Below are 14,091 nucleotides of genomic sequence, written 5' to 3'. Positions count from 1 at the left end.
ATTGACAGTAGAGCAATACAGTACATATTCTTCCCTGCCCTGTTTAAAAAAGTATTCAAATGGGCAAAAGGGAGCTGTGGACAAAGGGTCAGTCATGAGACGCTTAATATCTTTACTCAATGATGGGAATCCTGACTGTCTAAAGCAAGTACCTACAAAACACTGTAGAGGAACCTGCAGCCTCAGGCTCACCAGATCCACACACCAATGCAGAATCTTCTTGCTATTGCTTTCCCTGCACAGACAGGCTGAGTAGTAGAGATGCCCTACAACTCCCAACATTAACTTCCCAAGTCCTGCTAGGGTGCCATAGGTGAAGAGAAAACTCCAGAAGCTTCCCTCAACAAGAAGAGAGGAACAGTAAAGGCCTGCTGGTACATCGGGCCCTGTTTTTCCAAATCAAAACTTAGGGAAGTTAAGGATTTGGAGATGCCAGGTGGTCCATCAGCACCCTGTCCTTACTATTAATTTCAACTGGATTCTCATTGAAGGTTAATAGTTTGACAGCGTCTTTGGTATTCAGCTCTTTCAGCTTGTGGAAACCCTTCCTTGTTTCATGTTACTATGCAGATTTGTAAGAGCACCTTGACCGATGTGGATGAGGACTTACAAAGCTGATATGCAGAGAGATGGCCTGGCATGTCCACTAAAAGGACATGGGTAATGTTTGCTACTATCTTGTGAGTGAACTCTGGGCTTTTCATTAATAGTATCTGTTTACTTGGGCTAGGAGAGACTGAAGAGTACTACCCAGAATCAGTATCATCAGTCTCTGAGGGAATGATGGCGAATAATACATCGTACCTCCATTAACAGAGTCCTCTGCAATTATTTTTTACAGCAGTGTATGTACCCCAGAGTCATGACACTGCCCTTCTATGAACAAGCATGGCACACACTAGGATATCCGTATTTTTAAAAATATAGTTCCACAATAGGAGAGGAGAAGAAGAATCCTTAAGATACATAGGCCTGAAAAAAAAATCAGGCATCTGATTAAGCAAATATTCAGCACAACATTTCTCCCCTACTTGCTGAGCACATCACATTTATTTTTGATAGTGACAAAAAGGTGGTAGAGTGATATGAGACTAGGTTATAACAAAGACAAGCCTGGCAGCACTGATGTAGCTAGGGTGTCTTATACTTTCCATGCTAAATCCAGATTGCTTTTTTGGAATGGAAAGGAGAAGGGCTTATAACTTCAACAAGTTATCTTTGCATTTATTCTGTGGAGCACCCAGGGTTGTACACTTTTAGGTCTTATATAAATAATAAACTATAAACAAACTAACCTGACAATCACTCACTCAAGCAAAAATCCTGAGTGAACCAGTGTGTTAAGTACCAAGCCCTGAAGTTCAGACTGGTCAAGGAACTGGGAAACTGAACTCCAGTTTTATAGCTTCTCTGTGTTGAAAACACCCTGCCATGAACACTCAAAACTAGGGACTTGTGCAAGAGCACTTCAGCTGATCACATCACGCCAGAAAAAAAATTTAGGTTGATGGAGTTGTCTCTCTCAGGTGTGTGAAAAATCCATACCCCTTAGCAATGTAGATATGCCAACCTAACCCCCAATGTGGAATTTTACTACCTCCACCTAAATTTAAGGAGTAGACCAGGCCTTTGTTTGTCCATCTTTAAAAAAGTGATAATAAAACAGCAATTTTCTAAATGGTCAAAAGCAGTGCACTTCAGACTTTGAGAAGTATCCATTCATAGGACATTTAATCCAGCATGACAGTCTTTGTGGAAAACATAAGTGTATGGGAATAGATTCCCCAGGATTAGTGGCACTTGTGAGTTCGTCAACTAATTGAGATTTGTTAATAGAAGGTTCTCTCATTTCTCAGGAACAACTGCTGGAAAATGTGCCCCAACGAAACAGTATGACTGTAAAAGGAGTATAGACAGTGACTTCTATGATGCACAAGCAGTGCTCTAGTGGGGCAATGTGTAAACATAAGTAGTGGATATTTCAAAACTCATCCATCTCTTCTGCATTTCCTATGGTTTGTGACTCCTCTTTCTATGCCCTCTAGAGAGAACAGAGCTACTGATATGAAGAGAAAGTTCAATCCAACTTTATTTGCTAAATCCTCACTGCTTCCTCTTCCCCACTCACCCCAGTGATAAAATGTTTCCTTTTATATTTTTCCTTTTTCCCCCTTTTCTTCTTCTTCTTCTTCTTTTGTTTTTAAGTATAGTTTTGCAATTGTATTTTCAGTCCCTTTGGTTTCTACTACTCTGTGGGGTGACCGTTCATCTGGATTTTTATTTATTTATTTTTTTAAATATTCTCTGTTCCTGAATGCAGCTTTCATCCACCCTTCACTTATTCTCCTGCTCTTTGTGACTGCTTATATTATAATCCTTTATTTCAAATCTTGTAGTTAGTGACTTTTCACCTTCTGCTCTCTATGGGGCTTTTCTATATAAAGCCTGGCGACATCTGACTCACATACTTCCTACATTCTTTTTCTGTCCCCATTTGCTTTCTTCCTCCCCTTTGGTTTCTTAGTGACCTTTTTCTCCAAACTTATCTGTTCTACTTTTCTATAACGTAAAGAGTTAGAAGTTGGAAAAGTTGATTCAGAAAACATTTTCTAGTGTGTTGTTATTGCAACCAACTTTTTGTTGATTGTGTTAAAGACAGGTAGATTTGCCATGCCTTACTGAGATTTCCTCCTAAGATCTTTGCATTTGCATATGAGCACTTGGCTTACCATCTTTCTAATTCCAGGTTCCAGTTCAGGAAGGTATTAAGCATCTGCCTAACTTTAAGCATATGAATAGTCCCATTTAAATTTATGGAACATCAGTGGAACTATTCATATGCTTAAAGTTAGGCAGATGCTTAAGTATTTTCCTAAAGTGGGGCCCTGAATTTAGCAAGATGGAGAGTAACAAAGACCTTTTTCCCTTCCTCTGTCATTCTGTTATTTCCTGACCCTTGTGAGATCTACTGGACTACTCATGTGCTTAAAGTTAGGCACAGGCTTTATAATCTTCCTGAAAAGGCCCCATTTCAGCATTTTAACTCTATATGTGGACCAAACTCTGCCCTCAGATACAATACACATCCTATTAGTTTTAGTGGGAACTGCATAAAGAGTCTGAAGGCAGAACTTGGAATCTGTAAAGAACTGGGTCACTGGACAAAGGATCAGTCTCATAAATAGAGTTTCCTTTTTTTATAAAGAAGAATATATTAAAAACGTCTCTTCTCCTAAACTCTGTTTGAATCTTCTCATTGTAGATAAACACCAACAAGCCCTTAAAATGTGATGGATTACATATCATACTTGCTCACTTAGTGTTTCCCCCGCCCCCTTTATTATAGCTAATAGCCATTTAGTCTTCACTACAGTATTTGTAGCTGTTGTTATATCATCCACTGTATGCTGACCCTTGGGGCTGCCTCACTGTAGATTTCACTGTCTGGTTCATTGCCTCCAAACATAAAATCAGTGACAAGGAGCAACTAAAAAGCCCCTTTTTCTATCCTCTGCCTTTTCGTTATTTCCTGGTCCTCATGAAAATGGTTTCATAAATTGGTCATATACACCAGCTGCTGCCCTGTCTCTATCTTTACTTATTATTGGTAGCTGAATTTCTGCATCAGATATACAGTGCATGGAATAATTTCTTCTACATTAGGCTAATCAAACCAACTCACAAGGCTGAACTCTGCTGATTTCCTTACTCATGCAAGTAGTCCCATTGAATTCAACAAGTTCAAAATCAGGTCCACTGCTTTCAATGGGACTACTCACATGAGTAAGATTTGGGCATAGTTTGATGCATTTTGTTATGCTAGTGAGCTTAGGAAATAAAAGTTCGAGACTTCCAAGTAAATTAGAATGTCTACTAGACATCATGTCTAGTTCTCCGTTTTCTTAAGTGATAAAGAACAGAAACACAAAGTTGTTCAGATTTTTGCATTGTTAAGGATTTGTGGTTTTTGCACTAATATGCATTTTGTTAAACTTTTATCAGTCCTCTTCTATTTGAAGCAGCATTATCTGAGCACAAAGCTGGGAGCCAGGAACTCCTGAGTTCTAATCTACAGACTCACTCTGGAACCCCACTTTGTGTCTATTTCTACAGCTATAAAATGGGGATAATATTATCTGCCTTACAGGAGTATCACAAGCATTAGTTAATGTTTGTACAGCAGTTGGATTCTGTATAGCACTATACAGGGACTATTATTATTGATCATTTCCTAACAAATCATCCATCTGTATGTCTGAGGTTTACATTTTAAAAAAATTCATACATTTACACTTTTAGCTCTTCTGTCCTCTTACTCTCCTTTTGGATTAAGTCTCTCCTATTCCCCTCTGCACACACCCCAGGTAGCAGTTGGTTCCAATCAACTTATTTAAATTTCCATTTACAGAGAGAGAGAGAGAGAGAGAGAGAGAGAGAGAATTACCACTTCTTAAACACTACATTTAAAAATGTTCCAAGGATAACAAACAAGTTCCAAGGATATGGTCACTAGATGTGTCATTAATGTTGTTTTTGTTTACAATATCTGCCCTCATTTCCTAGGACTTCTACAATATTCTTTGAGCTTGGTTACTCCTAAAAACCATGTAGTGAAATCTTTCTGTGTTGCTGTAACTTCAGACAGACACATACACTGGATCAGAATACATCTGTGGTAAGCATCCAAAATCTCCTGAGACTATTTCTTTGATCCTCTCTCCCTGCATTAGCATCTTAGATTTGTGTGTTATTCTTAGTTATAATGGTTAGATTCCAATGTACTTGTTGCAGTACAAAACCTAAGTAATAATCTAAAAAACAGACAGTTCCTTTTTTGAGGATCTGACAATCCAAGAGATAGAAACAGACATAAGGCACAACAGCATACTCGGAAAAAGTTAATTGGATTTCCCCGCCCCTCCCTTCAGTTAGAATGTTTACATTTCCACAAACACATCTATTTGCAAAAGAAAAGGAGTACTTGTGGCACCTTAGAGACTAACAAATTTATTAGAGCATAAGCTTTCGTGAGCTACAGCTCACTTCATCAGATGCATTGGTTTTTTTCCACCAAATGCATCCGATGAAGTGAGCTGTAGCTCACGAAAGCTTATGCTCTAATAAATTGTTAGTCTCTAAGGTGCCACAAGTACTCCTTTTCTTTTTGCAAATACAGACTAACACGGCTGCTACTCTGAACCTGACATCTATTTTGGAAGTCCCATTATCCTTTTCAATTCAAATCCAAGTTCAAAACTAAATTCATATACTCTTATTCCTTCAGAGGTAACATCTACCCTTCAGATTTGGTTGTGTTCGTGCCACAGGTACATTTCAATCTTTATTTAGTGAAGTTTCAGTTACTCCAAGGATATCACAGTTCTTATTCTGTCTATATTACCATGTCCCATCCTTGTATATAGTGAGGTCTGGTGTATGGGCACAGAGTTGAGAGCCTAAACTTAGTTATGCTACTTATTTTGGGTATGGCCTTGGGCAAGTCATTTCACCTTTCTGTCTCAGTTTCACCGTCTGTACAATGGGGATAATAATACTTACCTCACCAGTGTGTTGGGAGGATTAATTGTCTGTATGGTGCTTTGAACATGGAAAGCATTATAGAATATTATTATTGGGCACCCAAAATTCCCACTGAAATCCCTGATTTTTGAGTGCACAAGGAATGCAGGTTCAGGCCCTATATGATGCTTCTGGGATAAATTCTGCCAGGAGATGCATGCATATGGCTTCCACTATAGCCACCAATATACAAGAAAATCTCTATTATGCCAATACACTACCCCAATAAAAGAATTAAGTTTATATCTTTCAACCTGTATCAAGATGATAACCCTTCATTAATGCCAATATTCCTTGTAGTGTAACTCAGATCCTCACTACTGGAATGTCTTTACACCTGTAAATGCAACTTTCTTCCTTTTCCCCACAGATCCCTAAAGAAAGATGTTAAATGGCTTCTTTCAAAGCTCAAATGTTCTTTCCCTTGTTAAATTTATAACCTTGTACTGTAGCACCAAAGCTCTTGCAATCTCCTGTATTCTAAAATAATCTATCAGTCCCCTCTCCTCAATGCTTTTGCCCTTGGCAAAGCACTAGCTCAAGGGAGAGAAACTCAACAGAAAAATGTGAGATTTCATAAAACATATAATTCAGACCCTAGCTGAAAATCTCTCGTTCCGACCGCCTGCAAAAGCTCCACTTTCTAAAACACATTGACTGTCTCCTGCAGATTTTTCTTTGCTACATGTTTTGCTCCTCTGTGCAGTCACTCCACCCTCTTTGTGCTGTCCCTTCCGTTCCATTATCTCCTCCAATATCCTTTCCCTGGTCTCAGTTTCTGCTGCATCTTCATCTGCAATCATCAATTTCAAATAAAACGACCATCTCTTCACACCAAGTCTTTGGACCAGTCCTTGATTTTCTAGCAACACTTTTCTTGTCCTTCTCGAAACAGAATTAGAAAAGGCATAGGCTGAATTTTTTAAAGCAATACAGGGGTTTAGCCAGACATTTTCATTGCTTTGAAAATCTTCACCCCAGACTTTAAAGCAATGGTAGAGATTTCTTGTAATTACTTTCTTCTAAGGCCACAAATATTCTAATGTTGTCCCCAGTTTACATGGCAGAAACGTGAGGTGACTTATAAGGTATAACTATGAAGCTCGGTGATGGCTTAGATCCCACTCCGTGTTAACTTTACACACCGTGACTATTTCCACTGACCTCAATGGGACTATTAACAGTGCATGAAATTAAGCACACCTGTAATATTTCAGGGTTAGGGCCCAAGGGCTCCACGCACACTAGTATAAAATATCTAGAAAACCAAGAAAGCTCAGGTACAGCTCAGCCATTTATTCTTCAAGGAAACAAACTGAGTTCCTTGCCACTTGCTACAAATTGGGACATTAAGAACTGCTCTACCTGGGCACTGAAGATCTCATAATCCCATTGTCCTTCTCAGTCAAATATTTCCTCAGCCCATGTGGTGCAGTATGCTGTACAGATGGCTATTCATGCCTTCCATCCCAGAAGTGGACACCTTTAATTTTTACCATAGGTATCAAATTTGTTTTTTTAAAAGGGAACTTAGGATCCTTCAGGGAAAAAAAGTGATATTGTATAGTTTACTACCATGGGCTAATGTCTTGAAAACTGGGTGTGTAGATACATAAGCACCTGAAAGTTGGTGCTGGTCAATTTCCACTGACTGATGTTCCTACATCTTCAGAAAAATCTTACTTAGGTACCTAATTACGGCTTTATGAACTTAACTTAGGCACTCATTTGAAAATATTGGCTAGGATTGCCTCATGTTTTAGGGGTAAACCTATGGTAATTCTATTGAAGCAAAACCTAAGGTTTCCATCAAACAGGCACCCAAAATAACCCACACTCACAGTTTTTGCAGAGCTTTAAGGACACATCAGGTATTTGATTGAGATGCTCTACATCTGAAGTGATCATGGTACCTCCCAAGTGTTCATTCTGTACCTGAAGTTCTAGAATGGACACATGACCTGGGTTAGGAAGAACTACTGCAGGAAAGCTAGAGGTTGACTTGAATAAGAGAATCCTGGGGTTTGTCTTGAATTCCAGTGAAAGAACTGGAGAACAATAAATGCTAAAGTCTTATAAAGCTCTACAAGTGTAAATACAGACTGGAGATGACCTGATCTGGAAATCTGAGTATGAGTAATTGCTGAGGATTTCTCCAGAAGTATTGCTTCTCTCCTGAATTTACATACTTTTCTTACTTGATATTGATTTATCTATTGGGTATAAATCATAGAAAGGCAGCATCTTATTGGAGCAGAGGGATGGGAGTTTTTTCTTCACTCTGTCAACCGACTTACTGTGTGGCTTTGGACAAGCCCCTTCACCTCTCTACATTTCAATTAATTGTCTATAAATATTGCTTGTACACAGACAACTGCAATGCTGGGGCTGGGGCCTGGTGCACAAGAGTGTGACTTTGTATTAGTTAGGTGCTTACCATTAGTCTGGTGATTTGGGTTTTTTTTTTTTTCTTAAAGTGGCAGCTCCAGCAGTAAGTGATTATGGGTGAACCTCAGCTTAATTAAGGGTTCAGAGTAGCAGCCGGGTTAGTCTGCATTCGCAAAAAGGAAAGGAGGACTTGTGGCACCTTAGAGACTAACAAATTTACCCATTAATTTATTAATTAATTAAGGCTTCAATTAAGGAAGCCAAACCCTTGTGTTTGTGGGGAAAAGCTGGAAAATGTGACCCTTACCTGGTCAGGAAACAGAAAGCAAATGAGAATAACCCAACAGTTAGAGGTTCTTGGTTGTTGAGTGTTGTACTTTTTTAAGGCCAGGCTCATGGGTTTTGCTCACTTGGTGAGGCTAATGCCTCGGCGGATGCCTCCTGCTCTGGGGGGAAGTGGGAGCAGTCCCTGGGTCCGAGTGGGGAGGAAGAACCCCTGCTCCCACCTGCCCCTCACCTCAGCCCCGACTCCCTCCCCACCCCCAAGGGAAGGGCGGAGGGGATTCCACCAACTCGGATACGAAAGTGCGACAAGCATCACCTACGCTAGCGGCGGCTACCGAGCTTGCCTAAGAAAAGCACCCTCAGGTGCAGCACCAGCGCCGGAGCGTTACGGAAAGTCCGTAAGAGACCACTGACCTCGTTGAAGAGTTGCGGACTTTGCGTACGGGTCCGGTGTCAGGTGCGGCCTCGGCCTTCCCTAACCACCAGAATTACGGAATCTCCGTTAATCCTAAGGGACGGGAGGCGGGCGAGTTTACGCCGTGCACGCAAGGAGCGATGGTCTCAGGTAAGGGACCGCTTCTCGAAGCTAGAGCACTTTACGTCAACTTTGCAAGAAGGGGCATTCGCCTACCGGGCCGGCGGCCGTTTGCGCCGTGAGGGCCGGCATCGCTACGTGGTTAGCGTAGGCGCTCTCTCAGGTGCGGGGAGGGGGCGGGCTCGCGTTGCCCGGCAGCTCCAGCCTATGGGGGCGCGGGGCGTTGTCACGTGCCGGAGCCCCGCTCGCTGCTGCGGAGCCGGAGGCGCTGGCTTGGGGACGGAGCCGGGACGGGGACGGGGGGCTGAGCTGGCGGCGGCGGCGGAGAGCGGGGTAAGGGGCCGCCGGGGCCGGGGCCTCCCTCGGAGACACCCCCGGGGGGGCGGGGACCGGCCGCCGCCCTCCCACTGCGCCGGGCGCTGCGGGCAAGGGCAGGACACGGCACCGGGGGAGGTGCACGGATGGGGGATGGGACGGTGCACGGGCAGTGGGGGGCGGGGTGCACGGGGGGAGGCGCGTGTGGGGCAATGGGGGGGCGGGGTGCCTGGGGGGGCACCGGTAGGTGGGATGGGGCTCAGCGGGAGGGGTGGAGGAAAATAGGGGCACGAGGCATGGGGGGCTGCCGGGGGGCTGGGTGCATGGACAGCCGTCGGGTCCTGGGGGGCGCTGTGCGCAGCGGGTGTGGAGAAGCTGGAGACGGGGATGGAGCTTGGGGAGCTGGGAGTGTGAGACTCGGGGGTGGGCGCGGTGCACGGCTTGGGGGACTGCTCTTTGGGGCATAGTGTGGATGCATACACGGGTCCTTTGGGGGACTCTGCACAAGGGGATGTTCTTGCGTGGGACAGCCACTGGGGGCGCCAGGGAGGCTGCCGATGCAGACCGTGAATGGGGGGGTTGGCGCTGCTGGGGCAGCACATGATTGGCAAAGTGATTCTTTCTAATCCGTAGCCCACGAAAGCTTAGGCTCAAATAAATTGTTAGTCTCTAAGGTGCCACAAGTCCTCCTTTTCTTTCTTTTCTAATCTGTTTCTTCAGTTTTTTTGGGGTGTCATTTGGGAATTTGGAGGAGGGTGAGCATGGTGGGGGGAGCATTGTACATCTGACTTTGCAGGACTGGTTGTGAGAACCCTGTCCCTTGGGGTCCTCGTGCAGGTAGTGTCTAGGCACAGGAAGCTGTCCTTGCGCTAAATCCTCCTGCCCTGTTTTGTGCATGGGATGGGCTCATACTTGGGAGCAGGTGTGCACCTGGCCTGGGCAGGAATGTTAGCTAGTGGTTCAGCCATTATGAAAACATCGTCCTTAGTTTGTGCCCAGTGTCACTTGGTTGGTCTGTTGGGCATGGAGGGGAATTTGTTTAGCTGCAATATTACCTCTGTAGAGAATAATAAAAGGACCTTTCAGCCCAGAGAGAGGAGAGAACTCCTTTATGTGGAAGTGTGGTGCTTTAAAACAGGGAGAAATTGTCATGAAATTACCTGTTTCCGTTTATTCCCTCTGGGGTACTTGGCATTGGCTATTATCGGAAGACAGGAAACTGGGCTAGATGGACCTTTGGTTTTGACCCAGTATGGCCGTTCTTATATTCTTACATATGTTCTTGGTTGACAGAATTAAGGGCTTGTAATCAGAACTTGGCTACTGCTTAGTTGATGTGGTGCATTGTATTGTCTACTAGCCTACCTTATTTTAAAAAATGAAATGGTCGTGCTTCCCAGTGACTTGTGAACATTCTGTGCTGTGTCTAGGTATCTTTGATTCCTGTGACAGTTTTGCATCTCTTCTAATTGAGAAAGCTGTGTCTTTCTATTTTTTTCTTTCTGGATTTGGTCTGTACCGGGTATTAATCATTAACCCACTGATTTCGGTGGCGATGGAGGGAACTGCAGTGAAAGATAGCTGGAGAATCAGTGGAGGGATGCAGACTAGAGCAAAACTTGAGTTTTCAATAAAAACAGAAATTATGTTATTCACTCGCATGTCTGATTATTTATATACATAGCACTGAAAGTGTGCTATGGACATTAAGAAAAAATGGTGTTACTCCAAAGAGTTTACAATCTAATGAAGTGAGCTGTAGCTCCCAAAAGCTTATGCTCAAATAAATTTGTTAGTCTCTAAGGTGCCATAAGTACTCCTTTTCTTTTTGCGAATACAGACTAACGCGGCTGCTATTCTGAAACCTGTAAATAGACCATGGTAAGGCTACAGGATATCATGTAAGAAAAATCTACATGAAGTTTCATACATATCGGTTAGTTTCCATATTATTTAAATTATCTGTAATTTAGTACTGGGATAGAGATCGGGGTTTCTTGGTCTCTTGGAAGAAGTATATATTTGAAGCAACACTGTTAGCTTAAATTTGACTCACCGTTTACATTTTTTTTAAAATGAGCTATTTTAAATCCCAAGCCAATAAAAATGTTGCACAATTAAAAAATAATTCCAATAAAACCAGCTATGATCCAGCATTGATCAGAATGTATATTTGTCTGGAGCCCCAATCTTGTACAATTAAAGAGTGAAAGTGAGACTGATTAATTGATTTTTTTTTAATTCATTGTCCAAACTGAGAGAAAGGCAGATAATAAGCAAAACATAAAATAGTGACCCACAGCATTTGTAAAAGCACTGAATAATGTAATGTCCTTGTAACATTGGTAAAGAAATGATTGTTAGTGAAGGTGATTTTTTTTGAGGTAATAGTGGTAACACTATAAGAGGGACCCAAAGGAAGTGATGGTGAGCATGAGGGCCCAGTGTCTATTGAGAAGAGAGTGGAAGAAGGATGTGAAGAGCTGGCTAGTGTGTGTCTTGGGAAAAGAGCCTTAAAAACTTGGCATTGCTTTTTTGTGGGGTGGAGGGGGAAGTGTTAGTGTCTCTACATAGATCTTTTTCGGACATTTACAATAACACCTTTGTGGGTGATGCTACAAGCCGATCTCTGAAAAGCAAGGGCCTTTTCAGCATTGAAAAGGCTCCGGTCTTGCCTGTGCAGTCAAAGACTTACTGTAAGTGATGGACCTTGTGGCTGGTTGCCAGAAAGGGAGAAATAGGAAATACATGACAGCCCGTCTGGGCCGTTTCTAGCTTCCACTGACTTCTTGGTGGTTTTTAGGAAGTTGGACTCACCTCTGAAAGTTCTTGGCAAGGTCATCACTATTTCTGTCTGGAACTTTCCAGTCTGTTGCTTGTACTCCATTCTGGTGTGGTGGGCATGGGAGAGAGATTGTACCAGTTTGTGATTGGCACCTGTAAGATTTTGGTGTGTTCGGTTGTCTGCTCCTAACAATCTCGCCACTCTTAGTGTAGTGTGTGGTGCTGTCTTAGCATCCTTGTATAATTGTTTTTGTTTCCATTACTAATCCCCCCCCTTTTGAAAAGGAATTGCTTTTGCATATACTACTGTACATGCACCTACTTGGAAGGTACTGAAATTATTATTATTATTATTATTATTATATTAAAATACTGGCCAATGTGATTGTCACTGTACAAGAAAAACACAGGGAGCATATTGTCTAAATGCACAATAGAAATCCAGTACATATTACTGGGAGACCTAAAGGAAAACTCTATCTGGAATGCTGTTTTTAAATAAAGGGCAGGGACCAGCAGTTGCACTGGTATAGCTCAGGTGGGTGTGAGCATCAATTAAGAGGTTAGCTTTGAGGACCCATTTGAAAGAGGGAGTCCTGGTTACACACAGGGATTTGAAAGTAATCTAGGCAAAGCAGGCCTTGAGCCAAGTAAGGCTGCTAAACTGTTAGGTTCAAAACCCCTCATTCCTAAAATTCTGCAGAGGTGTCCTGCAGGACGAGATTTTGAACGCTTCCCCGCGACTGAAGGGAATCCTTTTGGGAATTTGGAAGGAAGCGTGTTCAGCCACGTTGTGCTGTGTAGTCTGAAAAACCTCACTGCAAATAATAATAAAAATAAAAGCCACACATTTTTCCATGTTGCGTTGTAGCACTGAACTTTGAGACTTGGCATGTAAATAGAGCTCTTTTGAAGAGTACTTCATGACTGGAGGAGGGCAATGTTCTGGGTGGGTTAACAAGTTATAAGCAAGTGAAAAGTCACTTGTGAGCATGCTCACAGGCATCTGTTAGACATTTAGCGATTTAGCAAAGCCATGTCTTCACTGTGGTGGATATTCTCCCTGTTTGTTGTGGTCTGACCATGGGCCCAGCTTCAGCCCATAGTCAGACCACAACAAACAGGGTGAATATGGTGGTGGTGGATGGTGCTGTTTTTTATGCTGCTTTTGGGACAGTTTGTGTAGGGGAGATTGTACATGCAGCACAATCCTCTGTCTCCCTCCCCTTCTCACCCCCACCCCAAATCACAAACCACCCAGTGCCTTAACCTGAAAATGAGATAAAGTAGGTCACTTGTGAATGAAGTGGGTTAAATGAATGGCTCTAAACTGGCTGTGGTACTCTATTTAAAATCCTTCTTCAACAAGAAAACTGAGGAAAGCTTAGGCAGTGAGGAGGGATTTATGAAAAAAGCTGTGGATGAGGTATAAGGAAGCTTATTAAGGGAATTAGCAAACTTACTGTACCACTGATGTGTTACTAAAAATGTATAAAGACTGGAGAAGAGCAAATGCAGTACTGATCTTTGAAAAGAGAGAGGATCCTGGTAGTTACTACCCTTTACGCTAACCTCTTATCCACCTTTAAAGTAACAGCAAATACTGAGGGGAAATGAACAATTAGCAGTAGCGGATTTATAAATAGATGTCTAGACAAATTTGTTGGGTCTGGATAGAGTTACAGAATTAGGACTCAGTCCTGCAAAACTTGCTCATGATGATAACTTCATGTGAATAGTCCCATTGTCTGTACTGGAGGTGTTTCAGTAAGAATGTGTAGCATTTGGTGGATGCAGTGGGGGATGTAATACGTTGATTATAAGAAAGCCCTTGATATGTTTCTCAAAATCGTTGTCTCTAAATTAGTTCAAATCATCTTGGAATAAGCACCATTTCATGTATTGGAAAAGTGACCAATGTACCTAAAACAAGGTACAAATCAGATTGGACGCAGATGTTTAGTAATGTGTTGCAGTGATCTCTTGGTCTTGTTCAGTATGTTTTTATCTAGAAGATCAAGTAGACACAGCTAATAAAGTTTGCAAGTGATACTGAACTGGGCGGAGTTGAACCCCAATGAGGATAAATACAAAGGAACTTGAGGGAGATTAGAAACGCTGGCAGCAAATGACAGTTTTGGGGAAAATTATCTGAAATGAACACATTCATGGGAGGTGGCACATACCTGGAAAGCAGTAATGCT

General features: G+C 42.4%; 2 protein-coding genes across 5 annotated transcripts in view; one reads left to right on the top strand and one right to left on the bottom strand.

The window, feature by feature from the left end:
• The window catches only part of CRB2 (crumbs cell polarity complex component 2), a 132,024-nt gene extending 122,993 nt beyond the window's left edge, over positions 1–9,031 (bottom strand). Inside the window, exon 1 of the mRNA XM_043498888.1 lies at positions 8,668–9,031. The gene's annotated coding sequence lies outside the window, so the exon portion shown is untranslated. The remainder of the gene's footprint in view (positions 1–8,667) is intronic.
• LOC119844411 (spermatid perinuclear RNA binding protein) overlaps positions 8,375–14,091 on the top strand; it is a 93,047-nt gene continuing 87,330 nt past the window's right edge. For 2 of the 4 annotated variants that reach the window (XM_038375201.2, XM_038375191.2), the window contains exon 1: positions 8,998–9,121. The gene's annotated coding sequence lies outside the window, so the exon portion shown is untranslated. Of the gene's footprint in view, positions 8,952–8,997; positions 9,122–14,091 lie in introns of those variants that run through there. The other 2 variants (XM_038375193.2, XM_038375192.2) reach the window with 2 other exon arrangements.

This window comes from Dermochelys coriacea, chromosome 16 (genome assembly GCF_009764565.3).
Source record: "Dermochelys coriacea isolate rDerCor1 chromosome 16, rDerCor1.pri.v4, whole genome shotgun sequence".
In the NCBI taxonomy this organism is placed as follows: domain Eukaryota; kingdom Metazoa; phylum Chordata; order Testudines; family Dermochelyidae; genus Dermochelys; species Dermochelys coriacea.
Note: the sequence above shows the minus strand (reverse complement) of the source record. Positions and strands in the feature narration are given on the sequence as shown.